Source organism: Microcaecilia unicolor, chromosome 14 (genome assembly GCF_901765095.1).
Source record: "Microcaecilia unicolor chromosome 14, aMicUni1.1, whole genome shotgun sequence".
NCBI lineage: Eukaryota > Metazoa > Chordata > Amphibia > Gymnophiona > Siphonopidae > Microcaecilia > Microcaecilia unicolor.
The window spans coordinates 56,111,806-56,127,111 of record NC_044044.1 but is presented as its reverse complement, the minus strand read 5'-3'; the positions used below and the strand labels follow the sequence as shown (position 1 = coordinate 56,127,111).

The 15,306-nt window shown below is 52.5% G+C and overlaps 1 long non-coding RNA gene across 1 annotated transcript; it reads left to right on the top strand.

Annotated features, from left to right (window-relative positions):
* The first annotated feature begins 777 nt into the window (after positions 1-777).
* LOC115458383 lies at positions 778-14,900 on the top strand. Its single transcript, XR_003940049.1, has 3 exons — positions 778-927; positions 4,445-4,450; positions 14,889-14,900. It is a non-coding gene; the product is annotated as an uncharacterized LOC115458383 (long non-coding RNA).
* The last annotated feature ends 406 nt before the right edge of the window (positions 14,901-15,306 follow it).

Below are 15,306 nucleotides of genomic sequence, written 5' to 3'. Positions count from 1 at the left end.
GGAGGAATGTACCCTATGCTTCTAAGAGGCATAGGTACAATCCACCTTCTCGCCAGCCTGCTCAGGCTAAGCCCCAGCGTGCTCGTTCACGTCAACAGCGTGTGCCTCAACAGGCCCCTGCAGCTCCCCAGCAAAAGCAAGGGACTGGCTTTTGACTGGCTCCAGGCGAGCATAGCTGCTATCTAAGTGTCCGTGCCGGACGATCAACCGGTCGGGGGGAGGTAAAAATTTTTTCACCAAAGGTGGCCTCTCGTAACCTCCGATCGGTGGGTTCTTCAAATAGTCCGGCTGGGATACGCCCTGAATTTGATCTCAACACCTCCAAATTGCCCCCTGGGAGCTCAATCCTTCAGCTTCCAGCACAGGCAGGTACTTACAGAGGAACTCTCTGCCCTTCTCAGCGCCAATGCAGTCGAGCCCGTGCCACCGGGGCAGGAAGGGCTGGGATTCTATTCTAGGTACTTTCTTGTGGAAAAGAAAACAGGGGGGATGCGTCCCATCCTAGACCTCAGGGCCCTGAACAAATATCTGGTTCGAGAAAAGTTCAGGATGCTTTCCCTGGGCACCTTTCTTCCCATGATTCAGGAAAACGATTGGCTATGCTCTCTGGACTTAAAGGATGCTTACAGTCACATCCCGATACTACCAGCTCACCGGCAGTATCTTCGATTCCGTCTGGGAACACAGCATTTTCAGTATTGTGGGCTACCCTTTGGTCTCGCCTCTGTGCCCAGAGTGTTTACAAAATGCCTGGCGATAGTTGCAGCGTCACTACGCAGGCTGGGAGTGCATGTGTTCCCTTATCTCAACGATTGGCTGGTGAGTAACACCTCGCAGGCGGGAGCTCTATAGTCCATGCACATGACTATCCAACTCCTGGAGCTTCTAGGTTTTGTAATAAATTACCCAAAGTCCCACCTTCTTCCAGTTCAAAGACTAGAATTCATATGAGCTCTGCTGGACTCCCAGACTGCTCATGCCTACCTCCCCGAGGCGAGGGCAGACAACCTTCTGTCTCTTGCTTCCTGGGTTCGAGCGTCTCAGCAGGTCACTGCTTGGCAGATGTTGAGATTCCTCAGCCACATGGCCTCCACAGTTCATGTGACTCCCATGGCCCGTCTTCACATGAGATCAGCTCAATGGACCCTAGTTTCCCAGTGGTCTCAGGCTGCTGGGGATCTAGAGGATGCGATCCAGCTGTCCATGGGTTTTCTCCAATCCATTCATTGGTGGACAATTCAATCCAATTTGACCTTGGGATGTCCTTTTCAAATTCCTCAGCCACAAAAAGTGCTGACAGCGGATGCGTCTCTCTTCGGGTGGGGAGCCCATGTCGATGGGCTTCACACTCAAGGACGTTGGTCCCTCCAGGAAACCGGTTTTCAAATCAATCTCCTGGAGTTGAGAGCGGTCTTTCAGAGATCGGCTGTCCAAACAAATTATTCAAATTCAGACAATCAGGTTGCCATGTATTACATCAACAAGCAGGGGGACACCGGATCTCGCCCCTATGTCAGGAAGCCGTCCAGATGTGGCTTTGGGCTCACTGTCACGGCATGTTTCTCCAAGCCATGTATCTGGCGGCCATAAACAACAGTCTGGCCGACAGGCTGAGCAGGATAATGCAACCTCACGAGTGGTCTCTTGAGAGTGGTACGCCAGATCTTTCAAGTTTGGGGCACCCCCTTGGTTGATCTCTTTGCTGCTCAGACCAATCACAAGGTCCCTCAATTCTGTTCCAGACTTCAGGCCCACGACAGGCTAGCATCGGATGTCTTCCCCACCAGAGGTATGGGAGGATAAGCATACAGCAGACCCTCCCCCCAGTCCAGGAGGAAGGCATCCGATGCCAGTTTGCCGTGGGCCTGAAGCCTGGAACAAAACTGAGGTACTTTGTGGTTGGCTCGAGATGCGAAGAGATCTACCAAGGGGGTGCCCCACACCTGGAAGATCTGTCGCACTACACGGGAATTGAGCGACCACTCGTGAGGTTGCATAATCCTGCTCAACCTGTCGGCCAGACTGTTGTTTACGCCTGCCAGATATGTGGCTTGGAGCACCATGCCGTGACGGCGAGCCCAGAGCCACATGCTGACGGCTTCCTGACACAGGGGGCGAGATCCGGTGCCCCCCTGCTTGTTGACGTAATACATGGCAACCTGGTTGTCTGTCTGAATTTGAATAATTTGGTGGGACAGCCGATCTCTGAAAGCCTTCAGAGCGTTCCAGATCGCTCGTAACTCCAGAAGATTGATCTGCAGATCGCGTTCCTGGAGGGACCAGCTTCCTTGGGTGTGAAGCCCATCAACATGAGCTCCCCACCCGAGGAGAGACGCATCCGTGGTCAGCACTTTTTGTGGCTGAGGAATTTGGAAAGGACGTCCCAGAGTCAAATTGGACCAAATCGTCCACCAATACAGGGATTTGAGAAAACTCATGGACAGGTGGATCACGTCTTCTAGATCCCCAGCAGCCTGAAACCACTGGGAAGCTAGGGTCCATTGAGCAGATCTCATGTGAACGTGGGCCATGGGAGTCACATGAACTGTGGAGGCCATGTGGCCCAGCAATCTCAACATCTGCCGAGCTGTGACCTGCTGGGACGCTCGCACCCGCGAGACGAGGGACAACAAGTTGTTGGCTGTCGTCTCTGGGAGATAGGAACGAGCCGTCTGAGAATCCAGCAGAGCTCCTATGAATTCGAGTTTCTGCACTGGGAGAAGATGGGACTTTGGATAATTTATCACAAACCCCAGTAGCTCCAGGAGGCGAATAGTCATCTGCATGGACTGCAGGGCTCCTGCCTCGGATGTGTTCTTCACCAGCCAATCGTCGAGATATGGGAACACGTGTACCCCCAGTCTGCGAAGTGCCGCTGCTACTACAGCCAAGCACTTTGTGAACACTCTGGGCGCAGAGGCGAGCCCAAAGGGTAGCACACAGTACTGGAAGTGACGTGTGCCCAACTGAAATCGCAGATACTGTCTGTGAGCTGGCAGTATCGGGATGTGCGTGTAGGCGTCCTTCAAGTCCAGAGAGCATAGCCAATCATTTTCCTGAATCATGGGGAGAAGGGTGCCCAGGGAAAGCATCCTGAACTTTTCTTTTACCAGATATTTGTTCAGGGCCCTTAGGTCTAGGATGGGACGCATCCCCCCTGTTTTCTTTTCCACAAGGAAGTACCTGGAATAGAATCCCAGCCCTTCTTGCCCGGATGGGACGGGCTCGACCGCATTGGCGCTGAGAAGGGCGGAGAGTTCCTCTGCAAGTACCTGCTTGTGTTGGAAGCTGTAAGACTGAGCTCCCGGTGGACAATTTGGAGGTTTTGAGGCCAAATTGAGGGTGTATCCTTGCCGGACTATTTGGAGAACCCACTGATCGGAGGTTATGAGAGGCTACCTTTGGTGAAAAGCTTTCAACCTCCCTCCGACTGGCAGGTCGCCCGGCACTGACACTTGGATGTCGGCTATGCTCTGCTGGAGCCAGTCAAAAGCTCGTCCCTTGCTTTTGCTGGGGAGCCGAGGGGCCTTGCTGAGTCGCACGCTGCTGATGAGAGCGAGCGCGCTGGGGCTTAGCCTGGGCCGCAGGCTGTCGAGAAGGAGGATTGTACCTACGCTTGCCAGAAGAGTAGGGAACAGTCTTCCTTCCCCCCAAAAATCGTCTACCTGTAGAGGTAGAGGCTGAAGGCTGCCGGCGGGAGAACTTGTCGAATGCGGTGTCCCGCTGGTGGAGCTGCTCTACCACCTGCTCGACTTTTTCTCCAAAAATATTATCCGCACGGCAAGGCGAGTCCGCAATCCGCTGTTGGATTCTATTCTCCAGGTCGAAGGCACGCAGCCATGAGAGCCCGCCAACTGCTGCACATTGTTCCGCATGTGTATGCTCGTGTAGAGCTGGTAGGACTGAATCTTGGCCACGAGCATAGAAGAATGGTAGGCCTTCCTCCCAAAGGAGTCCAAGGTTCTAGAGTCCTTGCCCGGGGGCGCCGAAGCTTGCTCTCTAGAACTCTTGGCCTTCTTTAGGGCCAAATCCACAACTGCAGAGTCGTGAGGCAACTGAGTGCGCATCAGCTCTGGGTCCCCATGGATCCGGTACTGGGACTCGATCTTCTTGGGAATGTGGGGATTACTTAGAGGCTTGGTCCAGTTCGCCAGCAATGTCTTTTTGAGGACATGATGCATGGGTACTGTGGACGCTTCCTTAGGTGGAGAAGGATAGTCCAGGAGCTCAAACATTTCAGCCCTGGGCTCGTCCTCCACAACCACCGGGAAGGGGATGGCCGTAGACATCTCCCGGACAAAGGAAGCGAAAGACAGGCTCTCAGGAGGAGAAAGCTGTCTTTCAGGAGAGGGAGTGGGATCGGAAGGAAGACCCTCAGACTCCTCGTCAGAGAAATAGCTGATGTCTTCTTCCTCTTCCCACGAGGCCTCACCATCGGTGTCAGACACAAGTTCACGGACCTGTGTCTGCAACCGTGCCCGGCTCGACTCCGTGGAACCACGGCCACGGTGGGAGCGTCGAGAGGTAGACTCCCTCACCCGCACCGGCGAAGCTCCCTCCGCCGACGTAGTCGGGGAGCCCTCCTGGGAGACTACCGCACTCGGTACCGCAAGCGGCACCGATGTCGGAGACCTCACCCCGGGCAATGGGCCAGCCGGCGCCTCGCTCGACGGTACCGGTGGCGCAAGCACCCCCGGTACCGGAGGGGTAGGGCGCAACAGCTCTCCCAGGATCTCTGGGAGAACGGCCCGGAGGCTCTCGTGCAGAGCGGCTGTGGAAAAAGACATGGAAGCCGATGCAGGAGTCGATGTCAGAACCTGTTCCGGGCGTGGAGGCTGTTCCGGGCTGTCCAAAGGGGAGCGCATCGACACCTCTTGAACAGAGGGCGAGCGGTCCTCTCGGTGCCGATGCTTACTGGGTGCTGACTCCCTCGGCGACCCAGAGCTCTCGGTGCCGGCACGGGAAGGGGACCGGTGACGATGCTTCTTCGATTTTTTGGAACGAAGCACGTCACTGGAGCTTCCCGGCACCGACGAGGAGGACGTAGAATCCAGCCGTCTCTTCCTCGGGGCCGAGGCCGAAGAGGGTCGGTCTCGGGGGGGCTGTACCGCAGGAGCCCTCAGGGTAGGGGGAGACCCACCCGAAGGCTCACCGCCACCAGCAGGGGAATGGACAGCCCTCACCTGCACTCCAGACGAAGCACCACCGTCCGACGACATCAGCAGACGAGGAGGTCTCGATACCACCGACGCCGACGCAACCCTCCGATGTCGCCCCGATGCAGAGGGCCGATGCCTCGATGCACTCGATGCAATCGGGGGCGAGGATGAAGGTCCGGGCGCCGACGACGTCGAAGCAGTCGATACTCCCGGTGCCGATGCCGACGAAGAGCCCGAGAACAAAATGTTCCGCTGGGCTAATCTCGCTACCTGAGTCCGCTTTTGCAAAAGGGAACACAGACTACAGGCCTGAGGGCGGTGCCCAGCCCCCAGACACTGAAGACACGACGCGTGCCTGTCAGTGAGCGAGATTACCCGGGCGCACTGGGTGCACTTCTTGAAGCCGCTGGAAGACTTCGATGTCATGGGCGGAAAAATCGCGCCGGCGAGATCAAAACTCGAAATGGCACCACAAAAGTAGGGGGAAGAAAAACTTCGACCGAGGCCTAAATAGGGCCTACCCCGACGACGAAAGAAAACTTACCGGGGCAAAAGCTCGAAGTACGGGAAGGGAGAAAACCATAAAGGCCTCCTTCCGACACCTTTTTTTTTTTTTTTTTAAAGAACGAAGTCGATAAACGACGTGCGAGGTCAACTTTGGGGCGTGAACGGCGAAACACGACCGTACCGAGCGCGGACAAAAGAAGACTGGCCGGCACGAGCCAGTTCGGGCGGGAAGACGGCCGCGCATGCGCGGTGCGCATCGGCGCGCGAGGACTAGCAAAGGACTTTGCTAGAAAGTGTTCCGATTGGAGGGGCTGCCGTGGACGTCACCCATCAGTGAGAACAAGCAGCCTGCTTGTCCTCGGAGAATTTATTTTATTTATTTATTGCATTTGTATCCCACATTTTCCCACCTCTTTGCAGGCTCAATGTGGCTTACAATAATCATGAATAGTGGAAATATGTTAGAAAATAGACATTTAGTGTTACAGAAGGATCTTGGGCAACATGATAATGATAAAACATGTTAGTAGTATAACAAGCATATATTGTAAGACAGCTCTGAATATATGTGGAGGAGTTGTGTATATTCACATTGGTTGATCTTTGTGGTATGCCTTGTTAAAGAGATGGGTCTTCAGTAGTTTGCGGAAATTCATTAATTCGTAAATCGTTTTTAAGTTGCACGTCAATGCATTCCATAACTGTGTGCTCAAGTAGGTAAAGTTTGACGCGTGTGTTAGTTTGTATTTCAGACCTTTGCAGTTAGGGAAGTGCAGATTAATGAATGTGCGGGATGATCTTTTGGCATTCCTGGGTGGTAAGTCAATCAGGTCTGACATGTAGGCTGGTGCATCTCCGTGAATGATTTTGTGAACTAGGGAGCATATTTGAACGTGATGCGTTCTTTAAGTGGGAGCCAGTGTAGTTTTTTTCGTAGGGGTTTAGCACTTTCATATTTTATTTTACCGAATATGAGTCTAGCTGCAGTGTTCGGGGCTGTCTGAAGTTTCTTGATTATTTGCTCTTTACAGCTGGCATAGAGTGCATTGCAGTAGTCTAGATGACTGAGCACCATTGATTGTACCAGGTTACGGAAAACAGTCCTTGGGTAGAAAGGTCTTACTCTTTTTAATTTCCACATGGAGTGGAACATCTTCTTGGTTGTGTTTTTTGCGTGGCTCTCGAGTGTTAGGTGTCGATCGATGGTAACTCCAAGAATTTTTAGGGTGTCCGAAATCGGAAGGTTCAGATTTGGTGTATTGATGGCGGTGAATTTGTTCTTGTTATGTTGAGAGGTGAGTATTAGGCATTGGGTTTTTTCTGCATTGAGTTTCAGCCGAAATGCATCTGCCCATGAATGCATATGGAGACTTTGATTGATGTCATTAGAAATTTCCTTTAGATCTTGTTTGAATGGGATGTAGATCGTTACGTCGTCTGCATATATGTATGGGTTGAGGTTTTGGTTTGAAAATAGTTTGGCCAAGGGTATTATCATTAAGTTGAATACTGTCGGCGAGAGGGGGGATCCCTGTGGGACTCCGCATTCAGGTATCCATGTGGCTGAAGTAATCGAGTTAGATGTCACTTGGTATGATCGTGTGGTTAGGAATCCCTTGAACCAATTGAGAACGTTTCCTCCGATTCCGAAGTACTCAATGATATTTAGTAGTATTCCACGATCAACCATGTCGAAAGCGCTTGACATGTCAAATTGTAGAAGTAATATGTTCTTTCCAGTTGCAATCATTTGTTTGAATTTGGACATGAGAATAACTAGTACTGTTTCAGTACTGTGGTTAGACCGAAATCCTGACTGGGAGTCGTGGAGTATTGAGAATTTATTTAAATAGTTTGTGAGTTGTTTGGTCACCAACCCTTCCGTTAGTTTGGTTATTAAGGGAATGGATGCTATTGGCCTGTAGTTGGTTAGTTCACTGGCACTTTTCTTTGTGTCTTTGGGTATGGGGGTGAGTAGAATGTTTCCTTTCTCCTTCGGGAAGAGTCCATTTTGTAACATATAATTCAAGTGTTTCGTTATGTCTGTTATAAATTGTTGAGGAGCAGATGTCATAAGGTTGTTTGGACATATGTCCAGTTTGCAATGAGATTTGGCAAATCTTTTGAGCGTTTGGGAGGAGATATCCTCTGATATTGTCTCGAAGTTGGTCCAGGTTCTGTCTGCTGGGTAAATGCCAGGGTCTAGGTCTAGACAGTCAAGGAGTTCAGCACAGTCGATAGTACTGACAGGTATCTTAGGTCGCAGTTGTATGATTTTCTCATTGAAGTATTTCGCGAGATTGTCTGCTCCTGGTGCGTCTTTGCTGTTGGTTGTGACTGGTGTAATATCTAGTAGTTTATTCATGAGTTGGAAGAGTTTATGTGTGTCCTTGTAGTTTGGTCCAATTACAGTTTTGTAATATAATCTTTTAGTTTGTCTTATGGCACATTTATATTTTCTTTGGAGTTGTTTTCAGGCGTTAAATGTGGGGTCGTCTTTCTTTTTATTCCATGCACGTTCTAACCTTCTAACTTGTGCTTTAAGTTTTTTCAGCTCTTCATTAAACCATGGTATTGAATTCTTTCTGTGTGAGGTTCTGGTTTGGGTTGGAGCAATATTGTCTAATATGGATCTGCATCTGTCGTCCCATTCCAAGAGGAATTGGATTGTATCTGTTTGTCACGTATGTAGCCGTGACCACCCTCATTCTTACCCTGTTTCTGGGAGTCAGTGGCTGTGCTGGCTTCTGCTTGTCTCTGTGTCTGTCTCTGTCTTAGTTTATCTCTGGCTCTGTGTGCTGATTGCCTTACTGGACCTCACCTGGGTGGGCTATGCCTCTTCCAAGATGGCTGCCGACTCCTCTATGCCAGTATCCAAGATGGCTCCCGCTGTTCCTTCCTGTGGGCTGACTTCTCTGTGTGTCAAGCCTCTGTTTGGAGGCAAGGAGATTGCTGCAGCTGTGCCTCTGGTGTTGAAGGGCTTTATTAATCACTTTGAGACTGCAGCCCTTGCCTTTGCATTTCGTCTAAGGGCCCTGGTATGTAGAGTGCTCTGTACACTGCTACATTGTTTGCTCTGTGTGAGTTTCTATGTTTGACTTGTTAGCTTGGGCACAGCTTTGCTTGTTAGCCTGTGTACAGCTTTGCTTGATCTCCTGTGTTTGCTGAGTGTATGTTCCTAGTGTATGACTTGTTAGCTTGGGCACAGCTTTGCTTGTTAGCCTGTGTACAGCTTTACCAGATCTCCTGGGTTTGCTTAGTGTATGTTTCTAGTGTATGACTGATTAGCTTGGGCATAGCTTTCTTGTTAGCTTGTGTTCAGTTTCCTAGTCTTCTTGTGTTTAGCCTGCTGGTTTTCCCGTGTGTGTTTTCTTTTGCTTCTGGAGCTTCAGCCCTTGTTCAGTCTGTTGCCAGTACTCCTTGATACTGAAGCTCCAGCCATAGTCTTGCTCCTGACCATTGCTTTGAACCTGCCTTCTGCCGGAACCCGGACATTCCCTGCCTGTCTGCCTTGCTTTCGCCTAGGTGCCTGGGGGGCACTTCTGTATCCGGATTCCTGCTGTTCCTGCTTGCAAGTTCCAGTTCCGGTTTTTCCTGTAAGCCCTGCCGGCTGCCCGAACCTGAGGGCTCAACCCTCGGGGAAAGGTGGCTAAGCGTAGGTGAAACCTAGGTCCTGTGTGTACCTGTCCAGCGGGTTCCAGTCCAGTGGGTTCCGCTCCAGTGTGTTCCAGTCCAGCGGGCTTCACTCCTGTATGTTCCAGTCCAGTGGGTCCACTCCAGTGTGTTCCAGTCCAGCAGGCCCCAGTCCAGTACACACCCGTCCAGTCTCGTGTATTCCTGTGTAGAACTCCAGTCCGGGGTTCCGGTCCAGTCTTGTCTCTACCGTGAAGGTGATCTTGCCTGCCACTGCCGCTCCACGGTAGTGGCCCAAGGACTCACGAACCCAGTGCTCCCGGGGAAGAAGCCTGACAGTATGCCAAGGTCCTCGAGAACATGACAGGATGCAAAGGCCATGAGTCCAGCAAGACCATCGGTCCAGGTGGGCTTCCTGCCCATAACTTCGTTCCCTATGGACAATCCGGGTGTAACTTCTGATTTTGACTTTGATCCAGCAAGAGCAGCGCTCCCGGTGGGCTGCCTGCCCATAACTTTGTTCCCTACGGACAATTCGGGTGCAGTTTCTGATTTTGCCGTTGATCTCCATGCCAGCCCAGTTTCTTTTTTGGACCCTTTTATGAGGCTTCGGGAGTACCGAGAGGAACTTCTGTCGGATCCAGCCTTGAAGGATGCTCCTGAAGCAGCAGCTGAAAGAAAGCGTCTCTGGTGGCGTCTGGTCCGCCATAGCTCAGTTTCTGATATGAATCCTGCTATCTCGCTCTGTGAGTACCGCCTCAGACTTCTGGAAGAGCCAGCTCTGCGGGATACTCCAGAAGCTGAGGCCGAAAGAAGACACCGGGGACTTCCTCCGCTCTGGTCTCTTCAGCCGCTTCAGCCGCCTCAGCCGAGGAGCCGGCGGTACCATGGTGGGTTAGCTCCTGTTCGGGATTCCAGTCCACCAGCGCCAAGTCCAGTCCGAGGAGAGTTTCAAGCGGAGCCTTTGAAGCCTGTTCGGGTGAAGCCTCCAGCTAAGCTTCTGAGGTCAGCTCGAGGGATGGTCCTGACCATGTCTCGGAGGTCAGGCCGAGTGAGGCGTCGGACCAAGCCTCTGATTCCAGTCCCAGTAGTGCCGCCACCTAGGCGTCTGAGTCCAGTCCAGGGGGTGCTTCATACCGAGTCCCCGCTTCCAGTTCAAGTAACGATTCCACTTAAGTCTCCGAGTCCAGTCCGAGGGAAACTTTCGATTGAGCCTCTGATTCCTGCTCAAATGGCGCTTCGGGCCGAGCCTCCAGTCCTCGTTCAAATGGCATGCCCTTTGAGACCTCTGAGTCCAGTCTGAGGGGTGCTTCTGACGGAGTCTCCAAGGCCTATGCGAGTGGCACTCCGGGTCAAGTCTCCAGTTCTTGTCCAAGTGACCCGTCCAGTCAGGCCACTAGGTCCAGTTCGAGGGGGGCTTCTAACCAAGCTTCCGGTGCCAATCCACAGGGTGGTTCAGGTGGAGCCTCCGCTTTTGGTCCAGAGGGCACCTCCTATCAAGCTCCGAAGGCCAGTTCGAGCGGCGCTTCAGATCGAGCCTCCGATCCCTGTCCAAGGGGTGTTTTCTGCCAAGCCTCAGTTAAAGTTCTGTCCCTGCCAGGAGGCAGAGGGCGCCTCGAGTTCCTGTTCCAGCCAAGACTCTGATTCTGGTCCGGGTCCCAGTCCCGCTCCTGTTCAGAGTTCCAGTTCCACTTCAGACTTGGATGCCAGCCCGGGTCCTAGTCCCGGTTCCGTTCCTGATTCCAGCGTGGGCGTCTAGCCCATAAGTTTTGTTTCAATTACTGCTCTTGAGGATGAGATGACGTTCCAAGAGGACTATGATAGACTTTGTTCTGATTCAGCCTTGGAGAATATCCCCGAAGCTAACGCTAGAGAGACATCCCAGTCCGGCCAGAGGGGTGCGTCCAGCCTTGCAGCTGAATCTCTTCCGAGTTCCAGTATCAGCCAAGAGGCTGAGTCCGTTTCCAGCACCAGTTCCAGTCAAGATGCTGAGTCCGCTCTGAGTTCCAGCGCTAGCCAAGATGCTGAGTCCGCTCCAAATTCCAGGATCAGCCAAGAGGCTGAGTCGGTTCCAAGTTTCAGTTCCAGCCAAGATATTGAGTTTGCTCTGAGATCCAGTGTTAGCCAAGAGGCTAAACCTCTTCTGAGTTCCAGGATCAGCCAGGAGGCTGAGTCCGTTTCCAGTTCCAGGTCCGACCAAGATGTTGAGGTCGCCCTAAGTTCCAGTGTCCGTCAGGAAGCTGACCTCTTGCTGAGTCCCAGTCAAGTTCCTGAATCCAGTTCCAGTTACAGTCAAGGGGTTGATTCCAGTCCGGGTCCCAATCCCGGCTCCATTTTGGATGCCAACCCAGGTTCCAGTTCCAGATCGGCTTCTATTCAGACTTCTAGTTCCTGTCAAGACGGGGATGCCACTTCGGGCCGCAGCCCAGCTTCTGATGTCAGCTGGGGTAGGGGCTCCAGCCTGGTTCCTGTCATTACATGGATTTGCCAAGAGGTCCAGGACATTGTGGGGTTCCCTCAAGGAAGGGTTCTTTTTGAATTTTTGTTCCTCTTGATGCATCCACGTTCCTGAGGTTGCCCCGTGGTGATTCGAAGGAGCCTCCTGGTCACAAGTACTACTTTTGTCCACCAGTTTTGAACTTCTTTGTGACTTCCAGTCCAGTGATCTATGTCTGGCTTTTGAGACCCATCAGGAGATTTCACCATAGTTACTCCTGGGCACCCAAACTCCTCAGGGGGGCCGAGATGGGGGTCTTGAGGAGGGGGTACTGTCACGTCTGTGGCCGTGACCACCCTCATTCTTACCCTGTTTCTGGGAGTCAGTGGCTGTGCTGGCTTCTGCTTGTCTCTGTGTCTGTCTTAGTTTCTCTCTGGCTCTCTGTGCTGATTGCCTTACTGGACCTCACCTGGGTGGGCTATGCCTCTTCCAAGATGGCTGCCGACTCCTCTATGCTAGTATCCAAGATGGCTCCCGCTGTTCCTTCCTGTGGGCTGACTTCTCTGTGTGTCAATCCTCTGTTTGGAGGCAAGAAGATTGCTGCAGCTGTGCCTCTGGTGTTGAAGGGCTTTATTAATCACTTTGAGACTGCAGCCCTTGCCTTTGCATTTCGTCTAAGGGCCCTGGTATGTAGAGTGCTCTGTACACTGCTACATTGTTTGCTCTGTGTGAGTTTCTATGTTTGACTTGTTAGCTTGGGCACAGCTTTGCTTGTTAGCCTGTGTACAGCTTTGCTTGATCTCCTGTGTTTGCTGAGTGTATGTTCCTAGTGTATGACTTGTTAGCTTGGGCACAGCTTTGCTTGTTAGCCTGTGTACAGCTTTACCAGATCTCCTGGGTTTGCTTAGTGTATGTTTCTAGTGTATGACTGGTTAGCTTGGGCATCACTTTCTTGTTAGCTTGTGTTCAGTTTCCTAGTCTTCTTGTGTTTAGCCTGCTGGTTTTCCCGTGTGTGTTTTCTTTTGCTTCTGGAGCTTCAGCCCTTGTTCAGTCTGTTGCCAGTACTCCTTGATACTGAAGCTCCAGCCATAGTCTTGCCACCAAAAAGACTGCTTTCAACGTCAGGTCTTTCAGAGATGCCCTCGACAAGGGTTCAAAAGGCGGCTTCTGCAAGGCTCTTAGCACTAGATTGAGATTCCACGCAGGTACCACTGAGTGCAGAGGAGGGCGCAGGTGATTAACTCCCTTGAGAAAGCGCACCACATCTGGCTGCGAAGCCAGGGAAGCACCCTTCAGGCAGCCCCTGAAGCAAGCCAGAGCCGCTACCTGGACTTTAAGGGAACTGAGCGACAGGCCTTTCTCCAGACCTTCTTGCAGGAACACCAACACTGAAGAAATTGGAGCAGTGAAGGGAGAAAGGGAGCCTGTCTCACACCACGATGCAAAGGTACGCCAAACCCTGGCATAAGCAGTAGAAGTAGAGCGCTTCCTCGCTCTCAGCATAGTGGCGATGACCTTGTCTGAGAAGCCTTTCTTCCTCAGACGCTGCCGCTCAATAGCCGGGCCGCAAGACCAAAGGGGGAGGGATCCTCCATCACCACAGGACCCTGATGCAACAGGCCCTGCTCCGCTGGCAGTCGCAGAGGTCCGTCCACTGAGAGCCTGATCAAGTCCACATACCAGGGACGTCTGGGCCAGTCCGGACCCACCAGGATTACCCGGCCCGGATGCTTTGCCACCCGGTCTAGTACCCTGCCCAACATGGGCCAGGGCGGGAACACATAGTGAAGCTCCTGTGTTGGCCACTGTTGGAGAAGAGCATCTACTCCCAGAGATCGAGGGTCCCGTCCTCTGCTGAAAAAGCGCGGCACTTGGCAATTGGTCGATGACGCCATCAGGTCTAGACTCGGCTGGCCCCAGCGCTTCGTGGTGTCCAAGAACGCCTGAGCCAATAGCTGCCACTCTCCGGGATCCAAGGTATGGCGACAGAGAAAGTCCGACTTGACATTCATGACTCCAGCAATGTGGGCCGCCGACAGCTGTTCCAGGTTCGCTTCCGCCCACTGGCATAGATTCATGGCCTCCTTGGCTAGAGGGGCGCTCTTGGTACCCCCCTGGCGATTGACATAGGCCACAGCCGTGGCATTGTCCGACAGGACCCGTACTGGCTTCAACGCCAGTACCGGGAGAAACTGCAAAAGCGCCAACCGAATGGCTCTGAGTTCCAGGAGGTTGATAGACCACTTTGCCTCTGCAGGAGACCAGAGCCCCTGCGCTGTCCTTCCCAAGCAATGGGCTCCCCAGCCCGTCAAAGAGGCGTCCGTCGTGACGACAACCCACTCCGGGGTCAAAAGAGGCATCCCTGCGGACAACTTGTCTGTCCTCAGCCACCAGCTCAGCGCCTTGCGCACCACTAGGTCCAAGGGAAGGCGCACAGCGTAATCCTCCGACACTGGAGTCCAGCGCTGCAGCAGAGAGAGTTGTAGTGGTCTCATATGAGCCCTGGCCCAGGGCACTACTTCCATTGTGGCCGTCATAGAGCCCAACAGCTGCACATAGCCCCAAGCCCGAAGAGGAGAGGCTACTAGGAACTGGTCCACCTGAGCCTGAAGCTTGACAATTCGATTGTCCGGCAGGAACACTCTGCCCACTTGGGTGTCGAAACGAACTCCCAGATATTCCAGGGACTGAGTCGGGCGCAGCTGGCTTTTCTCCCAGTTGATGATCCACCCCAGGGAGCTCAGAAGAGCAATCACCCAGTCTACAGCTTTGCCGCACTCTGCATAAGAGGGGGCTCGGATCAACCAGTCGTCCAGATAAGGATGGACTTGTACTCCTTCCTTTCGTAGGAAGGCCGCGATGACCACCATTACTTTGGAGAAGTTCCGCGGAGCAGTAGCCAACCCGAACGGGAGGGCTCTGAACTGGAAGTGTCGGCCAAGGACTGCAAAACGCAGAAAGCATTGATGAGTAGGCCAGATGGGAATATGCAGGTAAGTGTATAAAATAATGAGTGGAATGGATCGGGTGGATGTGAAGCGACTGTTCACGCTATCCAAAAATACTAGGACTAGAGGGCATGAGTTGAAGCTACAGTGTGGTAAATTTAAAACGAATCGGAGAAAATTTTTCTTCACCCAACGTGTAATTAGACTCTGGAATTCGTTGCCGGAGAACGTGGTACGGGCGGTTAGCTTGACGGAGTTTAAAAAGGGGTTAGATAGATTCCTAAAGGACAAGTCCATAGACCGCTATTAAATGGACTTGGAAAAATTCCGCATTTTTAGGTATAACTTGTCTGGAATGTTTTTACGTTTGGGGAGCGTGCCAGGTGCCCTTGACCTGGATTGGCCACTGTCGGTGACAGGATGCTGGGCTAGATGGACCTTTGGTCTTTCCCAGTATGGCACTACTTATGTACTTATGTACTTATGTACTTATGTACTTAAGGATGCCAGGAACTCCCCTGCCTTCACTGCCGCTATAACAGAGCGGAGAGTCTCCATTCGGAAGTGCCGAACTTTCAAGGCCGGATTGACCCCTTTGAGGTCGAGGATAGGCCGTACAGAA